Genomic DNA, 22194 nt, shown 5'->3' with positions numbered 1-22194 from the left:
TACTTTTCAAATCGTGACTAAAATCATGGCAAGTTCTCCTACAAATACTTATCACTCATGGTTTTAAATAAATGGGCTTTCCCCCTTCCAAATGTCTCTACTGGTCACTTCGCTACACTCACCAGTAGGACAAAATCTAATACATCATGACCCCTTAGGTGCTTTCTGCCACCACACTCACACACAAAAGCCGAGCCCCAAAAGTCGACAAAAAATCTACACTATTTTAAATTACACACAAGCTTTATGAAGTAAAATGTCGAACAGCCAAAGGCCACGGGGTGCACTCACACAAACATGGTAATGTACATCACTCGATACCGAGGTCCACTTACAACCAGCGCAGTCTGGGAGCCACTGGGGGCCGGGATGGGTCCCGCACACAGCGGCGCCTGGCCTGGCTGTGGCCTGTGGCCCTGAGTGCACTGCTCAGTGGAAGCCGCTCTCCAGAAGGAGTCTGATCTCTGCTTAGGATTCAGAACAGCAAAGGTGATTTGAGTTTAGTGATGAACAAGAAGGCGGCCATTGATGTAGAAAAGCATGGGAGCCACAGGGACAGCCCAGCAATGCTTGAGGGGTTTGGTCAAAACGCGGGATGAGAACTGGACCCAGAAAGTGTCTGCTCTCGCTCTCACGCACCTAACTTAAATTTTTTTCCTGAAACATCAAGAACTTTCTATATAGGATGTACTGAAAAGAAATATGATGGCACAAGCGTTTGGGGAGTTTACCTCAGCAGCGTTTAAAAGATGCTAAGAAGCAATCTTGCCTTCCTCTAAAGTCCACGTGTTAATCATACGAGGACAGAACAGTTTGCAAGGGAAATAAAACTCCTCCGAACCAGTGCAGTCCTGCTTCGTAGCGCACAGCTAATATTAAGCAGATGCAAACACGTTCCAGCACGCTGACGCCCTGTCATTTTCTCAATGTGACAAAAGCACAAGTTCAAAGCCTCAACAATATCGTCTGGTGCCTTCAGTGGACCAGAGGGCAGTGAAAGGCACCTTGCAGAAGCCAAGCCCTGTGATCCGATGACTGGACACAAGCCATGAGCAGGGGACAGCCTCGCAGCCATAGGACACGGCGTTTCCGGTAGCGGCCGGTTGTCTTTCTGCTGAGAGGACATGAAAACAGTGTGCGGCGTTCCCTTCAACACTGTCCCCAATACACTGCCGCCGCCGCTAAGACGAGCAGCAAAGTTCTCCTGCCCAAAACGTTCCGAAATCCCCACAGGATAAAGGCTGCGAGGCCTTCAGTTAGCAAGCAGCCGGGGCTACCGGAGACGTGGGAGCGGCTATGTGAACAGGCAGCAGGCTCGGGGCACCTGCTCGTGTGGTTGAGGGGCTCCGAAGTCAAGGTCACTGCGGAGCCCTCCTTGACCAGCCGCAGAGCACACGGAGCGCTGGAGTGAGAACCGTGTACTGGACTGCGAGATTCATCTTCCCTCACGAGCCATGTTCTCTTGGGTAATATGTTTGAAAAATAAATGCTTGCCATGGAAATAAATTCAAAGTAAAACAGGCACCGTCTGTGGAAGGTTAACAGTGGGCAGTGCCCCACAGAACCCCGGATCACAACACCAGAGACCCTGAGCCGTGCAGCCCGGAGCGGGCGCAGCTCTAACCATGTGTCCTTCCCCAGAAGACAGGGAGGGGAGACTGCACGTGTTTTGTTCAGCCCCAGTTTGAAACCGATCCCATTAAGGAGGGGGAAAAAATGAGACTGCTGGTTAAGGTGCAGCACTGAACTGGTTTTGTTTTCCTCTTTTTAGAGTTTCTTTAGGTTTTTTTTGGGGGGGGGGTCAAAGAAAGAAATATTTAACAGGTAATACTCTGTTTAAACCAGTAATGTTTAAGGGATGTGTTAATTCTTTTGAAAGAGTGCACTACATTTTTTAGTAAATTGATGCCTTTTTATCAGCCTTTTAAAAAACAAGGTCTCCAAGGCACTTTTTTTTTTTTTTTTACTATTTATATTTACTGGACTCCTACTATTGAAGAAAGGAGAGAGAAAACAACCCTGTTTAAGTCACAATCTGGTTGATGGAGAAATCACAAGAATTACTGCAGAGCCACAACCAAAGTATCAATACCACAGAACCACAGGTGTTCGTTTGGGAGACTGAGCCACGGTTTTCAGCTGAGAGAGATAAGGAGAATTCCAGGAGAGCAGTAACAAACCCGGACATGATAAGGGGTTAGCCACAGGAAAGCAGGAAGGCGCAGGGGTCCTTCTGAACCCTGCTGGAAGACGCCCCACACCTCCAGACAGCAGGGGACAGCTAGGCTCCAGTCCTGAGACCCACTGCCATCAACCCCAGGGCTGCCTGCAGGCCGCGGGGAGCAGGGGACCGTCCCGGCTCAGGGGAAAGTGCACAGAGGGCTGACGCCTTGCAGCCAGGGGTGCGGGTGAAGCGCACGTGCCTGTCTTTGCCATCCCTGCTCTAGAAGGAGGTAATGGCAAAGCGGAGGATCTCAGCAGTACTTAGTCCCATTTTCCTTATTAATCCTCTAGAAAATCAGGGAAGGATTAAACAAATCATCAGAACTCCAAATTCATACCTAGGGAGCACTTCTGTCAGGAGAAGTGAATTCTTAAATGCTAGTGAGCTATCCAGTAGATAATTTCATAGGACGAGAAACAAAATGTAGAAAAATCCTATGACTAACCACAGAAAAACAAAAGTGTAACACTGTCCTTTTAAATAAATGACATTTTCTCACAGACCGAGTTTCTACATGTAAATTTCTCACTAATTTCTGTATTTCAATCCTTAGCAAAATTAAGGCAGAGAATTTATGCCATCATTTAATCATGCTTCTATTATTACAAGTGAGCTTTTTAGCCATATCTACAGGTAAGGAAGTAGAAACTACATTGTATTTGATAAGCCAATCCCTGCTAAAACAAAGCTTGTCTCCTTGCTTTGAAAATTTCACTATTCAGTCCACACTGACAACAGTTTCTATCAGATCCACGTGTGCCCCGAGGTTGAAGCATCTCTGTTGGGCAATCCCAGAACTGCTATTAAGACCAAGGGATCAAGGTGCTGTTTCGGTTAAAGGTGGTACCAGCAGAAGTCAAAGGGGATCATGAGGTAGAATGTGTCGTGTCCCCATCTCACACTGAGCCTGACAAGGGTGATAAGACAGCAAAGAGCTATGGGTGCCCACATATTTCACAGATGGGCCCCTCTCCGTGGAACTCTGCTAGCAATGACTTAGATAACAAGATAGAGAAGTCCAGGTTATCAAATCCTCAGGCCACACAGCTGAGTGAAATCATGAGTGTGTCAGTGGGAAAAAAAAAAAAGAATACTATCCAAAGATCTGAACAGGAAGAACTGAAAATAATAAGATGAAATTCAACAATCCGTGTAAAGTCACATTTACGTTCAAAATGTTAATTTCTTAAGTACAAGTGAGGAAGGATCTGGTTGAAAAAAAGGAGATAAAGGAACAAAAAACACAGGGTGTTCTGGAGAGTCCTATGAGCTGGATCTCTGACAGGAACAGGGCAGGGCAGGGCAGTCTGTACCCTGCACAGGTCACAAAGATCAGACCCGGGATTCTGTGATCCACATCAGTACAAAGTGTGGAAGATACTGGGGGGAAGTGAGGGAAAGTGTGGGTGTTTAAAGAAGAGCCTGAGGCCAGGAGGGACCTGGTCACTATCTTCAAATATTTCAAAGGCTCAGCAGAAAAGATCTTTTGCAGTTCTGGACACTTGGGCTCCAACAGCCAAAACTGAATCAACTGAAATTTCAGGGGAAGAGACTTCACCTTCGAAAGAGTGTCGAGGTGGAGGACTGAGGACAGAAGGGATAAAGTGAGTAAAAATCAAAGGCTGCGTGGACATTTAGGAGTTTCTTCCCTCTGAGCCAAGTCTGCGGTGTCTCTGGGGCCTGCGGCAGGCACCCTCAAAGCCGAGTTCCGAGCCCAGAGGTGCCCCACTTCACTGGTGTGCTCTCTGCCTAGCGCTGTGACTGACAAAAATGAGTCCAGCCACTCTTTCTGCTCACCTTTTCCGCAGCCCCGCACTATAAGAAACCTCCCGAGGCCTTTGCTGACGAAAACGAGGCTCATGTGTTCAAGCTGCCAAATCTCTAAGCTGTGTAACTGTCGTGAACCCTCGAAAATCATTAGCGATGTGGCTAGAAAGAGGAAGCCCCAACATTTCTTGAAAATGAAGCCCAGGGGCTTCCCTGGTGGTGCAGTGGTTGAGAGTCCGCCTGCCGATGCAGGGGACGTGGGTTCGTGCCCCGGTCCGGGAAGATCCCACATGCCGCGGAACGGCTGGGCCCGTGAGCCATGGCAGCTGGGCCTGCGCGTCCGGAGCCTGTGCTCCGCAACGGGAGAGGCCACAACGGTGAGAGGCCCGCGTACTGCAGGAAAAAAAAAAAAAAAAGAAGCCAAAACTGGCCAACTTTCCCTAACGAGGCTATCATCACAAAAAATGTACGCACGGTTCAAAGTCTGTGGACAGAAAGACTCTTGTGGCAAAACCAGACACCACTAATAACTCAGGAATAAGGTAAATCCCCAGAGGATCTCACCTTCGGCGTTCTTCCTCTGGGCCTGGAGCTGCTCTGAGACCTGCAGCGCCGCGACTGGGGGCTCGTCCTGGCCGCCCTCCCGGTGGGCACTACCCCGGGTGGCGGCCGTGAAGCCACTGACAAAGGAACCATGCCTCCGCCTGGTGCCCCCTTCCCTCCCGACACACAGCAGCCGGCCCCTGCCGGGAAGGGTGCTCAGCCCCAGGCCGGCTGCAGGAGGGCCGTGCCCTCCGCACCAAAGTCACGCTGTGCTTACGCAGGAGACCCCTGCCCCCTGCTAGGCCCGTGGCCCCTGTTTCCAGCCCCGAACCGCTGTTCCCCTTCCCCCAACTGGCTCTATACTCAGAACATCCTCTCTGGGCCCCCTCCACCAGGTCGCCGCCTCCAGGGCCACACACCCTGGTCAGGCCTCTCTACATACGCCCCACGACTGAGAGCTTAACCGGAAGAGACGTGAGAACTTAAGGAAGGCGACGCAGTACCAGACAAAGAGCGAGCCAGGTCCCGAGCCCAACACCTGCGCACGTTCTAGCCTCGTGACCTTCAGCAAATTAAGTGGGTTAGTGTCTCCGAGCTTCCCCTATTTCACGGAGAGAATAACGGGATCCATGTGAGAGGGGCCCTGGGAGGGGCCCGTAAGATAACCTACAGGAAGGCTCAGCAGGGGCCCCTCGCAGATGTAAAACAGAAGAAGGACCCTGGGCTCTTAGCCTACTCAGAGCGCATGCTCAGTGAAGAGCAGTGACACGTCAAGCCTGAAGTGGAGAAGCCAGAACATGAAACTCTTCGGATTTTCGGTCCTTTCCACTGTGCCCAGTTACTTCTCCAGCTATCCACTCAGTTCCTAAACTTGGCTAAAATCCTCTAATTTGTCTATTTTAAATGCCCCTGACGTTGGCCTATATAACAAAGCGAGAGGAAGCCAGAGCATTCCAAGTGCACTGAAATGGTGCTCACAAAGGGATTTCTGCAATGCAGCTGCCCTGGGGAGGCTGTGGGTACATGTCCCATCTGGGTGTCCCATGCCCCACCTCACAGGCCACCCGGCCCAGAAACACGCCCATCACAGGCCGGCCCACAGCCATTCGCAGCCTAGCACGGGGGTCAGCACAGATTCTCAGATGGGATGGATCAACAGAAGGGCCGTGAGGTTTAAGGGCCAGCACCGGGACCAGTGGGCAGCTAATGACAGCTGACAAGGGCGGTGACCAGCTCCCAGACTCATCTGAGCTAGAAGGAAGCAGCCACCGTCCTGCAGTGGCCCTAAAGCGTCGAGCGGGACACCAACTTCAGGTTCAACAGATGCCCGAACCTTTGGAGAGGCATTAACACAATTACAACCAGGCCAACGTCCGGAAGGCTTTCCCTTTTCAGTGTTCTCTTACACACTGTGAGGCATCTAAGAACAATGTGGCATCTGTAGAAAATATCAACATTCATTCCATACCGCTTAAATAAGATGTCTTTTTCTATTACTTAGAAAGAGGCTGTAATGTCAGCTGCATGTCCTGTGAAAAGGTAGGAGACTGAGATATAGTGCTAATAGAAGAATCAAACCAAAAAATGTATTGTAATAGTCCAATGTCGGTTATTTCTTTTATAATCCATACAACGGAGCCAAAAATAAATTCTAAAAGTGAACTGTACAAATGCCACTTTCTTGCATGATCTTTATTACCTTAGCTCTTTTCTGAAGAATTTCACTGCATAAAGTTAAATATTTTATCATATGCAGAAAAATAAGTCAACTCAAATAATAAACTCCAGAAGAAAATTAAAACTATCTACCTGTATTCTCATATTCAGAGATGAGACAGTTCTAACACGTCCTACTTCTGTGATTTTTTTTTTTAAGCTAAAAATGAGATTCTTACCAAAGTCCAATTTAGGTAACTTTTTTTTTTAAAGCAAGCAATAAGAATACTGACAGCTTCCATTTAACTCAATACTCTCAGCACAGTTAAAGAAACAGTGGTAAATTCAGTTAGCCTCTTTTGCCCCTTTACCTTCAAAATAATCTTTTTTAATCCAATGAGAATAGGAAGCTCCAGGCAGTATATAATGATCAGTTTGGAAATTCAGGCCACACAGACTGAAAATATCAGCATGTAACCAACTTTTTATCTAGGTTATTTCAGAAGGATGTACCAGAAAACTAGGGAATATAATGCACAGGCTTGACTACGTCTGTATTACAGTTAAATGGTACTTTACCCAACATGCCTTCCAAAATCAGGTGAACTTAAAGGATACATATACCATATGTAGAAAATTCCAGATTGTAAGAAAAAAATATGTTTTAACACACATTAATTCTGATTTGTTTACGTAAATGCTCATCCTTTTGAAGAATCCTGACGGCAGTAAAAGTAAAAAAAAAAAAATGTATTTTTAGGTGGTTTTAAAATCACATTTAAATGTGCATTTATTTTTAAAAAATAATAAATAAGTAAATAAATAAAGGGTGCATTTAACCTAGCATTATGGAACAATTAAGAACAAATACAGAACAACTCCTCTAAAAGGTAGTGAAGAAGTTGCCAGGGGTTCCAGTCAGGGAATCTAAGTGCTGGAGAGGATTTCTTCCTCGTTCTGGGACACCAGACCCACGCCTGGGTGGGTGGGTGGGTGGGGAGGTGTTTGCTGGCCAGGCGTGGGACAGGCTCTAACCAAAACACTCTTCACTCACCCAGAACAGGACGAAGTTAAAAAGCCTTCTTCTGTGATGGGGAGGGAGGGGGAACACAAAGACCCCCTTCTGAGCTCTTGTGCAGAAGGGAAGGACGCGCCAGGTCCTGAGTGTTGACAAATCCTGATTCACAGCTCCAGTCCCACTTAGCTCACACATAAAAGGGGCGATTCAGCCACTCAAGGAGCTGGGGCAGGGGGTGGACTTTGAATGTACTTTAGGTCTGTTTTTAAACAGACCACTATTGACAGGGGCTCTGACTCAGCATCATCTCTCCTGACTACTCTTCCCGGCCAGCTGTCAATGCCTCTATGTGTCCAGTACTGAATCACACATCACTGTATCCAAGTTAGGAATAAGCCCCCGAACACTCACCACTGGGAGACATGATTGTCTTAACAGGACTCTTGTCCTCTGTGTATGGAAATTATAAAACTGTGGTCAGCAAGCCGAGTGACCATACATCCTGGTTTGACAGGGACAGTCCCAGTTTACACCTATTGTTCCAGAATAATTATCAGTAATACGCTCTTTCACGCTCAAAAGCATCTCTGCTTAGATCATAAATTATGTGGTCAGTCTATCAGCGAAGAATGTCACACTAAGGAAGCATCAACATTTGACAGTAACACCCATCATCTCTTAAACACCTAGCAGGGACACAGCTTTTTAAGCACAACACAGCACAAGGTAGGAACCTAGGGCTTCTAAAGTTGAACCTGAGCAATAAGTGCCTCACTCGACTTGGAACTTAAATCATTTTCTCTACCCTTTAAAGCGGCAGCATTCCTGTGCCGACAGCCATCACCCACAGTGACCTCTCTTTTGATCTCTGGCACCAAAAGAAAGCCTTTGCTGTGCGGTCCTAGCACCACACATACAACTTGGCTGCTCCTGCTTGGCAAATACGGAGCAATAAGGGCCAAACAAAATCTCTGCCCTAAAAGAGGTAGTTTTCGAGAAAAATGGTTAGAAGAAGTGAGAAAATGAAGAATTACCTCACGAACTAGGAAAATCATTGGGTAGGAGCATTTGTAAAAAATAAAAACAAAACAAGGTACATACACAATATACAAAATTGATGTAAAAGAGTAGACAACATTGATAAAATCCTTGCAGTGAGTTAGAAACAAAGCCAAGCCATGGTATATAGCCAGGGTTGATTTCTTCTGTTTAATTTGCAACCATGGGCCTGTGGAAATTCCATTGAAAAGTCTTATATTTACATGCAGGTGTAAAGCAGCCTCCTTCATGCAGCCAAAATACTCAGCCAAGAACCCCCAGGTGCCTGACTCAGTGACAGAAGAGCTCTCGGCAGAGACAGGAGCAATTCTTCCTCTCCCGGGGGTCCTGGGTCCCAGACCAGGGAGGGAAGCCACTTAGTCCAGCAGTATTTACCCTCTTTCTTTCTGTTTCTTTTTATCCTTCTGTAAGCTATCTTTTCTTTTTTTTTTTTTTTTGGTGGTACGCGGGCCTCTCATTGTTGTGGCCTCTCCCATTGCGGAGCACAGGCTCCGGACGCGCAGGCTCAGCGGCCATGGCTCACGGGCCCAGCCGCTCGGCGGCATGTGGGATCTTCCCGGACCGGGGCACGAACCCGTGTCCCCTGCATCGGCAGGCGGACTCTCAACCACTGCGCCACCAGGGAAGCCCTCTCTTTTCTATTTTTATTCTTTACAATTCCCTATTTGCCAGTAAGCCAGAGGCAGCATGCTTTAAAATGTCAGAATCCCTAAAAATCTCTAGGGTCTGGAACAGGAGCTCTGTCAAGGAAGGGACAGTGCTAGTGCTCCAAGTTTCAGGGCAGCCAGATACCAAGACAACATGAAATTCACACAAGTGCCAGAAATGCATGGCAGTGAAAAGATCTCTGTGTTTGAAATTTTCCATAATAAAAAAATTTTGTAATATTCATATTCCAGTTATTCTACGAAAGGAATGGGATCTTTAAACTCTGAAACCTTTAAACTTGTGAAATATAAGCCACTGAAAACAAACTGTAAATGTGGCAATTCACTTATGAAAGTTTTAAAGACATGAATATTAATTTGTTGTCAACACTTAAATGGATTCTAGAATAAATCCTCTTGTCCCCTGGGACGTACTTGTATGGTTACTACTGTCAAATTGTGAGCGTCTTCCTCTCTCAAACCTCAGGGCAGAGTCCATGAGACAAATCTACTGCAGAGAAAGTGGGACACAGAAACAAAGTATCGGAAATGGGCTGTTCATGCTAATCTAAAAATACTCTCGTGAAAACTAAATTTAATGGTCAAGTGTTTCAGAAGACCGCTGCATTCATGAAACGCATATATCCAGTATCAGCTCTGTAAACATGTGCATAAGTTGTTCAACAGCCATAAAGATGAGACGTAAAACCCAGTTCTCAAATGACTATGATTTCAGGAAGAACTAAATGTTTTAGCCATCTCCGTTGATTTGACATTAAGTAAAAATGTTATTTTCGAAAGGTTCAATGTAAATTTTTAAAATCATCTTTGAAAGCATAAACAGGAATTTATAAGGCCCGTTTTATTAAGAAGTGGCGTAAAACATATTTTTAAATAAGAACTATTCTAGATATTCATTATCCCAAAATGCATTCACCTCCAAAAAATCATCACGTATCAGTCCTTCTGATGGAAAGATACACTTTTACTGTAACACGGTACTTTGTGAACTTTTCTTTCAGAAGCTTTGCCTCCCGCTACCCAGCACACAGAAGTCTACATGTCCTATATATTTTCATGACTCTCATAAATTATGCTGAGCTCACACTAAGTGGACTACACAAGAGAGAGGCTAGCTACATTATCACATGGGGGAGTTCCCCAAATATCTGTGTAACTGTCAATGTGATGAAATGAGTTCTATTTAAAAGGCCCAGGCAGACTTAAGTGAACTGAGCCTCATCATATCTAATCTTGAAAAACGCAGGTTTGTAAAACACATCTTGCTTCCATATCTTGAGGTTACACACCAAGATCTAGTTTTATGCCGATATATCTCTAAATTTTAATACTGTAATAATCTAGAATCTTCAGCTCCAAAGAATATACAATTTATGCAAAGAACAAGAATCGGAATCCATTACTAAACCTTAAAAGATTCAAAAAAAAAAAGTAAAAATTGTGGAAAGGGAGTTCTAAGTAGAGTGGAGAAAATTGGAAGGAAATTGGAAAACTCCTTGTAGAAAACATTTGAAATCTGACAGCCTTAAAAAGAAAACTGTGGGGCTTCCCTGGTGGCGCAGTGGTTGAGTCTGCCTGCCTGCCGATGCAGGGGACACGGGTTCGTGCCCCGGTCCGGGAAGATCCCCCATGCCGCGGAGCGGCTGGGCCCGTGAGCCATGGCCGCTGAGCCTGCGTGTCCGGAGCCTGTGCTCCGCAACGGGAGAGGCCACAGTGGTGAGAGGCCCGCGTACCGCAAAAAAAAAAAAAAAAAAAAAAAAAAAGAAAAAAAGAAAACTGTGGTCCAATTCCAGATCGCGATTTTTTCCGAAGTAGTTTAGTTCTAACTAGTGGCAGCCTGGAGAAACTTAATGGACCTCTTCTCGGAATACTGTTTTCCAATACATAAAATAAAATACAGAAAACTACACAGAAAACCGATCTTTTTTTTAAGTTATCTAAAGATTTTAAAGTATTATGTGCTTCTTTACTACACATGAAACAACAAGATCTAGCAATCAGTCTAGTAACCACTGTCATTTTGAGGCAGTGCTGAGCATTAATGACATTTTGAGAGATCTGCAGTAACCACCCGTAACGGAATTTGAAAATATCTGCGATGTCCACTGGTGACAAGTCACAGGTGCCGCCAGAAGTGCATTACAGTCACAGTTGAAAGAAACAGCGTATTTAGTTGGAGAGCTGTGAAAAATAAAGATGTAATTAATTTCTTTCCCATCCAAGTTCATGGGTCTTCACTCCAGACCAAAAGGTCTTATGCCAGACACAGTGTTACTTACTTGACCTTTTTGAGCTCTACCTTTGGAGGGAATGTCTTAAGAAGGTCACTGAAGAACAGGTTCTTAACCAGGGGAACATAAACTCCAAGCAGAATCTTTCTCAGGCAAAGGTTCAGGTGGCAGCCCTGTGTGTGCCGTGTGTACCCCTGCCCGTAGCGGACCAACTTCTCAAGAGTTGCTAGTCAATCCCTTCTGAAGCTATGAAAGTGGCTGGGTGGACAGACAGACATAAGGAAGACCCGAGGGAGAAACAGGAAACAGAGACAGACTTCGAGCAGCTATTTCAGAGTGCCAACTCCCAGCAGCTCCCCCGGGGGCGGGGGGGGCACGCCTCGGCACCTCCCTCCCCCGGGCCGACGAAGGGTCCCATACACTTAGGATAAATTCTCTTTGTTGCCCCAGCAGCCAAAAGAGCCTTAAACTAAGTCAGGCCCTGAAAGTACAATATATGCCAAACTGTAATGCAACTCCTCAAGTGCAAATTACTAAAAACCACCGTCACTGAGTATTAAACCAGGATGGATTGATGGCGACTAGAGCTAGTTTTCCCATAAACCAGCAGCACTGTGAAGTGGATCTTTCCCTAAAGGACATGAAGAATCTACACTGGTGATGCTGAAGTGTCAGCAGACAGGCTCCTTCGTTTCACTTTCCTGCAGTAGCCTGACTTGTAGCCGTTGGTGTTCACGGCTGGGGTTTTGTACCACCATGCTGTATTTTCAGAGGACAAGCAAGGCTCTAGACTTACGCTGACCACGACAGGAGGGCAAGAGTCACAGAGACGGACACTTCTCATTTACATGTGCAAAACAAAACAAAAATAACACAAACCCTCTGTGCTTTGATGCCAGCATTGTTGCTACTAATCAGCAACAGGCTACTTTCTTTCTTCTTTTCTAATCTTATCACCAGGGAAGACTGTTTCAGACTGAGAAAGACCCAGGAAGAGCAAGGAACTAGTCCTTAAACCTCGTCAGGTTTCAGATACACTTCTGGTCTACTAAACAATGATTCTGCAGCAACCTCTCCATATCTGCACTCGGCAGAGTCATGAAACAGACAGCACAGACAGAGGAACAGCTCTTGGCTAAGCCCTGCCTTTGTCCCCCATTATCCCAAATAATTTAGATTGCCTAATTCTGACCTCGGGCTCTTCGGCTTATGGTCTACAACCAAATGTTACAAAGTTTAGCCAGCCGGCATTACCTTAAATGGTGCAATTTTAGAGTCTTTCAAAATGCTGAAAAATTTGGATTGGCATTCCTGTAGTTTTAGTCAAAAGTATCATTACTTACAGCGACCAATGAGAGACTTAGCAACGGGCTTTTCTTATAATGGGCACTATATTTTTGGCAAGCTATTACAAAACATTTTATTTCTTTTAAAAGGGTATAAATAATCTGCTGTGTGTAGTTTTTCCTGAACATAAATCACTTCTTTCTCTGTGGTCGTACAAACTGAAGTACAAACCAGATGTCAGACTTAACTTATTTTCTGAGGTAACTCAGGCTTGGTTGGGTCTTCTGGACATTCTTTGTATCTTTACTGCTCCGGGACTGTGATGATTTCCAATCCTGCCCCCACATATCTTCATGGTATTTGATTTTAGGGCAAGGCTAAGTACAATTTAATAATTAGAATGCTGAAAAAGGGTCACATTCCAACTAATTTCTCATTATTATAAATGGCTAAAGCTGAAATTATATATCAAGCTAAAACAAGTGTTTAAATTTTAATATTTTTAATGCAAATGGTTGAAAAGTGATAAAACACATTTCTACATATATAATATTATCTCCCAAGAACTTCAAATCGACTCCAAGAAAGGTTTTACTTTTACTGACTGCTGAGCACATAGCAGGCACTCAATAAATGTGTGATGCATGAATGAATAAGTGAGCATTAAAGATTGTTTAAATAATGGTAAAACTGGCGAAGGGTTCAGTGACTAGCTAAAGATTACCAAAAGTATGTATTGATATATCAAATTTTTAAATAAAGCCAAAGCTTTCTAACCCCAGGATATACAAATTACTACACTCTCTCCACGGAATGTGTTTAATTAAAAAAGAAAAAGCTAAATATTATCTACATCACAAAGCTATATCACAAAGAACTTTTATATATCTAACATGAAACTTAAAAAAAAAAATCCAAAACATGTCACAACAGGAACCTCTGGTTTGAGGGAACTACGGAAAACACACCCCCAGAATATAAATGAGTTCTATAAAGCACTTCCTTAAATCCCTAACACATGGCCTGATGTCCCACCCTCCTACCTCCTCCTCCTCTCCCTCTCCCCAGCTTCATCTGCTTTCCATTTAATCACCTGGAACCCTGCTTTTCTCAACCACTTTCTCTTTCACCTATAAAAACTGGCTACCACTTGCTCTTAATAATAAGCCCTTTCTAAAAGTGCTTTGTCTAATTACCAAATCACTCCACAGCTGGTGACAACACAATCGTAAGATCCAAGTATCAACACTATCAACTTACAGATATTTTCAAGCTAATCCTAAAATACCATTAAGTACTTATTACTTTTAGTTTCCCAACAGTAGATTTCAATCTACTAGTGGGTGCCCCTTTTTTTAAAAACTCACTATGAATCCAATATGAGAAATCATAATTAAATGTAGAAGACAATTTTATTACCACCAGTGCACAGAATAAATGCAAGTCACAGTGCATCTCATTGATATGCACTTTATGATAATAACTCGAGCACTCCAGTTGAAAAAAACAAAGAACATCACAGACTTGATTATCACCCACAAGAGAAGCCAACTTATGAAGAATTTATGAAACAGGGCAAGCTATTTCCTGGGACTCAGTGGTAAAGTTAGAGCAGTAACCCAAATTTTACACCTTTGAAACAAAATCTCTCTTTTCAAAAGCACTATAAATAATACCTGGAATCAAAGGAGAGAGATTCAGACATACCAATTAGTAACCATCAGAAATGACATCATCCTACAAAAGTAGAAGACATGGCAATGTGGGAATATTTCCTTAAAAATACAGCTTACACTGTCAAATAAAGATGTGTATGGAAGAATATGACATAAAAATAAAAATGGGGACCTTCGCATCTATAAAAGAAAAATGGAACGAGGCAGTCTTAATACCCGTTAAGACTATAACAGAAGTGATGAACAAAAGCAGACCAGGGACTTTCCTGGTGGCGCAGTGGTTGAGAGTCCGCCTGCCGATGCAGGGGACACGGGTTCGTGCCTCGGTCCGGGAAGATCCCACATGCCGCGGAGCAGCTGGGCCCGTGAGCCATGGCCGCTGAGCCTGCGCGTCCGGAGCCTGTGCTCCACGACGGGAGAGGCCACAACAGTGAGAGGCCCGCATACCGCAAAAAAAGAAAAAAAAAGCAGATCAGGATGTCTTAAATTTCCCTTTAATTCTGTCCTATACAAAGAACAAGAAACTTAATCCATGCATTCACCTCAAATAACCTAATTAAAAAGTAAAAATCAAACTGTAGGAGTCAAAACCCTAACCCTCTAAGTAGTAGCCCCAAGGACAATGGCTGCAGAGGTCACCTAGTGACCACGAGCACTGGCTATCAGATCTGGGTGGGAAACTGGCAAAGCCTCCCTGCTCTGAGGCTCTCTTGTCCCACCTTGGGGGCAAAGGCCATGGCCTGCCCCAGAAGAGGAATGCCAGGCAGACCTGAGTTTCTTGGTGACATTTCCAACAATGAATTTTCAACACAGGACCAGTAATTAAAATGAAAAATATGGACATATAGGAATTTAAACATTTCTACTGCAAATAGTAGCATGAACTCATAAGCCCTGACATCCACTATGTCAAAGAGGCCAAGTAAGGGCTTCCCCGGTGGCGCAGTGGTTGAGGGTCCGCCTGCCGATGCAGGGGACACGGGTTCGTGCTCCGGTCCGGGAAGATCCCACATGACGCGGAGCAGCTGGGCCCGTGAGCCATGGCCGCTGAGCCTGCGCGTCCGGAGCCTGTGCTCCGCAACGGGAGAGGCCACAGCAGTGAGAGGCCCGTGTACCGCAAAAAAAAAAAAAAAAAAGAACTTTGGGGAGAGATTTAAGTCGCTCTCTCCATGAGACAGACATGAGCGTTCAGTAGTTAAGTAAAGCAAGAATACTTGTTCGACTGAAAACACCCCGTCTCTGCTACCCTCCTGGGGTGGAATGCGGCTGCCGGTTCCTCACGGCCCCTGTTCAGCACCAAGCTGCCTCTCCGGGACCCAGAGTTCCCTACAGGTCTGCAGCTGGCCTTCCTCTTTCACACCCGGCCTGGGCCTCACAACACATCTGGCCCACAGCGGGCTCTCCCTTAGTAATTAGTGCCTGTGGCACCTGGCAGTCCATCCAAGGCAGGCCCCAGAAATCAGCATCTTCTCGTGGCCAGGATTCTCAGGCCCTGCCAACAGCTGAGCTTTGAACGTTGGTCATCTTTCCTTAAAATACCTCTTTCTTTAAAGGATAGAGTGTTTTTGAAACCCTACTTTGTAGAAACATCTTGACCTATTTATGAAAAACTGGGTTGGCCTCATATTGATGTATATAATTTTAAAAGGCCCTGTGGCCTGTTTTCAGATTCATGTAACTAAAGCCTTAAAAGGGATGGGAGGGGAAGTTCCAGAAATGGTAGCGAAGTATGCAAAAGGGAAGACCGAGAAGGACCTAAAACATTCTTAAGCAGCTTACGGAAAGCTCTCCTATGAAAACATTCCCAAGAGCTTAGAAAATCTGACCAGCACTATCATTCCCCAACGCGACCTTTCCAGTCTACTCACTGGGAAATCCACTCACTGAAATGAAAACATTCAGAGGCAACTAGATCTTAAATCTGAAAGGAAACCTTGAGAAAAGATGCTTCTTCGCTCTCCTCTGCAGCTGATCAAACCCAGTAATCAATCGGCCAGCAAATATGGATTAGGGTGAGCTTGGCCAGTCTAGGTAGAGATGGTGACTGCCCAGGAGGCAAGTCCACGTGCGAGAGGCGTGGGTCTTGAGAAGCAGCTAACTCTCGACAGTAACAACAGTAAGCAGACCAGTAGCAGCAACACGCACACAGCCACACAGGGAAAGGGGATGCTGCTTCTACTACCCCCGTCCTCCTCCGCTGCCGCCTAGCCCGTGTCCTCGCACACGCGCACGCCCCGGCTTCAAGACCAGCTGGCTCTCTTCCTCTCACAGTCTTCTACGGGGGAGGTCGTTCTACCATAAACACGTCTGGGCCCCTAGCCCACATCTGGCTCCTGCCCTCAGACATGGGGATGTTCATGCACTTGCTCATTCCTCCAGCCGACATTTAGTAAGCGCCGACTGTGTGCTGGGTACTGGGGAGACAAACACGAGTGAGGTTCAGCCTCGATGTGAACGGACGGCTCAGAAAATAAAACATGAGGAAGAAGTTACACGATGCTGGGGTGACTGAGTCAAACGGAATTATGATGAATAACATAATACCACAGTTTAGGGGAAGGGATCAAATTACCCCAAAATAAGAACTGTTGGGCTTATTTGCTAAACCAAGTTTAGCAAAAATCATCATAAAATGCAAATTTTACATTACATAAAACTGTGGTTAAAGAGGCGTCAAGTAGAAAGAGGTTCAGAGTCGAGGGCCCTGCCAAGTGAAGAGGCAGAGAGGAGACAGGAGGGGACACACAGAAGGTGACGTGGACGTGAGGGGCCTGGGGACAGGGCGGGGGGCTCTGTGGGCAGCGCCTCCCTCCCCATTTAAGGCTGTACTTAGTGCCACTGTGTCATCTAGCCTCTCCACAGGAAGCACCCCCTGAACTCCTGCCCCAGAAATCAAAGTCTCTGGCTGCCTCCAGCCACGTCCAGCAATGGCCGGGAAGGCACTGCCATTCTTAAGCAGTCAGAGGAGAGACAGAAGAGGAACGCAGGAAAAAGGGAAGAAGTGAGAAAAACAGGGATTAGAAAAGAAAGATAAAAGAGTCCATTTAGTGAAGAAAAGCATTCGCTATTTCAATAGGTCTGGAATCAGGGCATGTGCCCCCAGTGGCCACCATCCATCCCATTCTAGCTGACCTGACCTCCTCTGGAAGCTATAAAACCCAGAATGGATGGATGAACCCAGGGTTCAGAATGATACACGGGTGGGAGTTCACACAGCTCTAAATGAGGGCACTGGTGACAGCTATTTATAGGGTTCAGGGGCCTTTTTGAAAAGCTTACTTCTGAGCAGATGGGGCTCTGCTTGGGGGAGGGCTAAGGCTGTGAGGATGACCTCTGGGTGAGTCACTCCCCTACAGAGAGGAAAGTCCCTCTGAAGGACACACAGAGACACAGAGCCTCGGAAAGAAAGACAGTCTCCAGGAAAAATAAAGTAACATACAGCTCCTGGGAAGTTTAAGGGTGGGAGTGACAGGGGTAAGGGCTGCTTGCATTCATTCATTTTCCTTGAGAGCATCCTTCCTTCACTGAGAGGCGGTGAGCTCCACGGCCACTGCACACCCAGGGGCCAATTGGAAAGGGCCAACCTGTCCTGCTGCCCGAGGTTCCAGGGGCCACACGTGCCCTTAGTGTTCCTAACAAGCAACTCAATAGGCAAAATGACAGTGACACTTCAGAACACTATGGGTAAATGGCTGAATTTGAACTAAACATGCAGACACTGCAATGAGGAAACTCTTCCTCCAGACATAACCAACCAACGAGGGATGAGTTTAGAGGAAAAAGACAAGCACATCAACGCCAGTGGGTTTGCTGAGACGAACAAAACAGGATTCATTCCAACTCTGATCGAAGGGAAAAGATTAGCTTTCCCTACAAAAGCGAAATAAGTGTATGGAAAGCTACCCAGTGACTCTCCAAATCCCATTGGCTGGGAGGTCATTGTCCAAATCTTCCTGAAGCAATCTCAGGAAAACAAGATCCTAGGCTTAGGCAGCAGGAGCCTTTGTGCCCTTGATGTAAATCGGATCCTGGGCAGATTCTACCATTCATTATGCCTCATTACCATGACAGGTGGTTTACGAGCCAATCAACCCGCCCTCGAGCCATCCATTTCAATAATTGGGCAACTTCACCCCGATTCATTCAAGCCAGTGCCAACAGACTGGCAGAGGACGGTTCCCAGGAGGTTGAGCCAACCTTGCTGAGTGGTGTGCCATACCTAATAAGAAACTAGGGCTAGGACAGTGATAGCTTCAAGATGGTGGAAGAGTCAAGACGCGGAGATCACCTTCCTCCCCACAGATACATCAGAAATACATCTACACGTGGAACAGCTCCTACAGAACACCTACTGAACGCTGACAGAAGACCTCAGACCTCCCAAAAGGCAAGAAACTCCCCACATACCTGGGTAGGGCAAAAGAAAAAAGAATAAACAGAGACAAAAGGATAGGGACGGGACCTGCACCAGTGGGAGGGAGCCGTGAAGGAGGAGAGGTTTCTACACACTAGAAGCCCCTTCGCGGGCGGAGACTGCAGGTGGCGGAGGGGGAAAGCTTCGGAGTAGCGGAGGAGAGCACAGCAACAGGGGTGCGGAGGGCAAAGCGGAGAGATTCCGGCACAGAGGATCGGTGCCCTCAGGCACACACCAGCCCGAGAGGCCTGTCTGCTCGGCCGCCGGGGCGGGCGGGGCTGGGACCTGAGGCTCGGGCTTCGGTCGGAGCGCAGGGAGAGGACTGGGGCTGGCGGCGTGAACACAGCCTGGAGGGGCTAGTGCGCCACGGCTGGCCGGGAGGGAGTCCGGAAAAAAGTCTGGAGCTGCCGAAGAGGCAAGAGACCACTGTTTCGGGTGCATGAGGAGAGGGGATTCAGAGCGCTGCTTAAAGGAACTCCAGAGACGGGTGCGAGCCGCGGCTAAAACCGCGGACCCCAGAGACGGGCATGAGACGCTAAGGCTGCTGCTGCCGCCACCAAGAAGACTCTGTGCAAACACAGGTCACTCTCCACACCTCCCTTCCGGGAGCCTGTGCAGCCCACCACTGCTGGGGTCCCGTGATCCAGGGACAACCTCCCTGGGAGAACGCATGGCGGTCTCAGGCTGGTTCAACATCACGCCGGCCTCTGCCGCCGCAGGCTCGCCCCGCATCCGTACCCCTCCCTCCCCCCGGCCTGAGTAAGCCAGAGCCCCCGAATCAGCTGCTCCTTTAACCCCGTCCTGACTGGGTGAAGAACAGACACCCTCAGGCGACCGACACGCAGAGGCGAGTCCAAATTCAAAGCTGAACCCCGGGAGCTGTGCGAACACAGAAGAGAAAGGGAAATCTCTCCCAGCAGCCTCAGGAGCAACGGATGAAATATCCACCATCAACTTGATGTACCCTGCATCTCTGTAATACCTGAATAGACAACGAATCATCCCAAAATTGAGGCGGTGGACTTTGGGAGCAACTGTAGACTTGGGGTTTGCTTTGTTTCTGGTTTTTTTTTTTTTTTTTTTTTTTTTTTTTTTGCTGTACGCGGGCCTCTCACTGCTGTGGCCTCTCCCGTTGCGGAGCACAGGCTCCGGACACACAGGCTCCGCGGCCATGGCTCGCGGGCCCAGCCGCTGCGCGGCATGTGGGATCTTCCGGGATAGGGGCACGAACCCGTGTCCCCTGCATCGGCAGGCGGACTCTCAACCACTGCGCCACCAGGGAAGCCCTTGTTTCTGGTTTTATGTTTATCTTATTTTAGTATTTAGAGATTATCATTGGTAGATCTGTTCATTGATTTGGTTGCTCTCTTCCTTTTTTTTATACATATATATTTTTCCTTTTTCTCCTTTTGGAGTGTGCATGTGCATGCTTCTTTGTGTGACTGTATAGCCTTGCTTTTACTATTTCTCCTAGGGTTCTGTCTGTCCGTTTTTCTTTTGTTTTCTCTTTATAGTATAGTTTTTAGCATTTGTTTTCATTGGTGGATTTGTTTTTTGCTTTGGTTGCTCTCTTCTTTCTTTCTTCTTTTTAAATTTTGTTTATTTTTAGTAATATATTTTTTATTTTTTTAATGACTTTATTTTATTTTATTCTATTTTATTTTATTTTACTTTTCCTTCTTTCTTTCTTTCTTTTTTTTTTTTCTCCCTTTCCTTCTGAGCCGTGTGGCTCACAGGATCTTAGTGCTCCAGCCAGTTGTCAGGCCTGAGCCTCTGAGGTGGGAGAGCCAAGTTCAGGACACAGGTTCACCAGACACCTCCCAGCCCCACGTAATATCAAACGGTGAAAGCTCTCCCAGAGATCTACACCTCAACGCAAAGACCCAGCTCCACTCAACGACCAGCAAGCTACAGTGCTGGACACCCTATGCCAAACAACTAGGAAGACAGGAACACAACCCCACCCATTAGCAGAGAGGCTGCCTAAAATCATAGTAAGGTCACAGACACCCCAAAACACACCACGGGACACGGTCCTCCCACCAGAAGGACAAGATCCAGCCTCATCCACCAGAACACAGGCACCAGTCCCCTGCACCAGGAAGCCTACACAACCCACTGAACCAACCTTACCCACTGGGGGCAGACACCAAAAATGACGGGAACTATGAACCTGCAGCCTGTGAAAAGGAGACCCCAAACATAGTAATAAGTTAAGCAAAATGAGAAGACAGAGAATTACAGAGCAGATGAAGTAGCAAGGTTAAAAACCCACCAGACCAAACAAATGAAGAAGAAATAGGCAGTCTACCTGAGAAAGAATTCAGAGTAATGATAGTAAAGATGACACAAAATCTTGGAAACAGAATGGATAAAATACAAGAAGCGTTTAACAAGGACTTAGAACTAAAGAGCAAACAAACAACGATGAACAACACAATAAATGAAATTAAAAATTCTCTAGACAGAATCAATAGCAGAATAACTAAGGCAGAGGAATGGATAAGTGACCTGGAAGATAAAATACTGGAAATAACTATTGCACAGCAGAATAAAGAAAAAAGAATGAAAAGAATTGAGGACAGTCTCAGAGACCTCTGGGACAACGTTAAACTCATCAACATTCGAGTTATAAGGGTCTCAGAAGAAGAAGAGAAAAAGAAAGGGACTGAGAAAGTATTTGAAGAGATTATACTTGAAAACTTCCCTAACATGGTAAAGGAAATAATCAAGTCCAAGAAGCGCAGAGTCCCATACAGGATAAATCCAAGGAGAAACATTCCAAGACACCTATTAATCAAACTATCAAAAATTAAATATAAAGAAAAAATATTAAAAGCAGCAAGGGAAAAGCAACAAATAACACACAAAGGAATCCCCATAAGCTTAACAGCTGATCTTTCAGCAGAAACTCTGCAAACCAGAAGAGAGTGGCAGGACATATTTAAAGTGATGAAAGAGAAAACAACCAAGAAAACAACCCTACAACCAAGATTACTCTACCCGGCAAGGATCTCATTCAGATTTGACAGAGAAATTAAAACCTTTACAGACAAGCAAAAGCTAAGAGAATTTCACACCACCAAACCAGCTTTACAACAAATGCTAAAGGAACTTCTATAGGCAGGAAACACAAGAGAAGGAAAACACCTACATAGGAAAACACCTATTTACAATAATAAACCCAAAACAATTAAGAAAATGGTAACAGGAACACATACACCAAAAACTACCTTAAATGTTAATGGATTAAACACCCCAAACAAAAGACACAGACTGGCTGAATGGATACAAAAACAAGACCCACAGTATATATGCTGTCTACAAGAGAACCATTTCAGACCTACGGAAACATACAGACTGAAAGTGAGGGGATGGAAAAAGATATTCCATGCAAATGCAAATTTTAAAAAAGCTGGAGTAGCAATTCTCATATCAAGCAAAATAGGCTTTAGAATAAAGACTATCACAAGAGACAAAGAAGGACACTACATAATGATCAAGGGATTGATCCAAAAAGAAGATATAAAAATTGTAAATATTTATGCACCCAACATAAGAGCACCTCAATACATAAGGTAAATGCTAACCGCCATAAAAGGGGAAACCAAAAGTAACACAATCATAGTAAGGGACTTTTAACACCCCACT

The 22194-nt window shown here is 45.8% G+C and overlaps 1 protein-coding gene across 3 annotated transcripts in view; it reads right to left on the bottom strand.

Annotated features, from left to right (window-relative positions):
* TRIO (trio Rho guanine nucleotide exchange factor) overlaps positions 1 to 22194 on the bottom strand; it is a gene marked incomplete at its 5' end in the record, with an annotated part of 386192 nt that overhangs the window by 338396 nt on the left and 25602 nt on the right. The gene's annotated exons all lie outside the window — the stretch shown is intronic.

Source organism: Mesoplodon bidens, assembly GCF_964165515.1.
Source record: "Mesoplodon bidens genome assembly, chromosome: 4".
Lineage (NCBI taxonomy): Eukaryota > Metazoa > Chordata > Mammalia > Artiodactyla > Ziphiidae > Mesoplodon > Mesoplodon bidens.
This window is presented reverse-complemented; position numbering and strand designations above follow the sequence as displayed.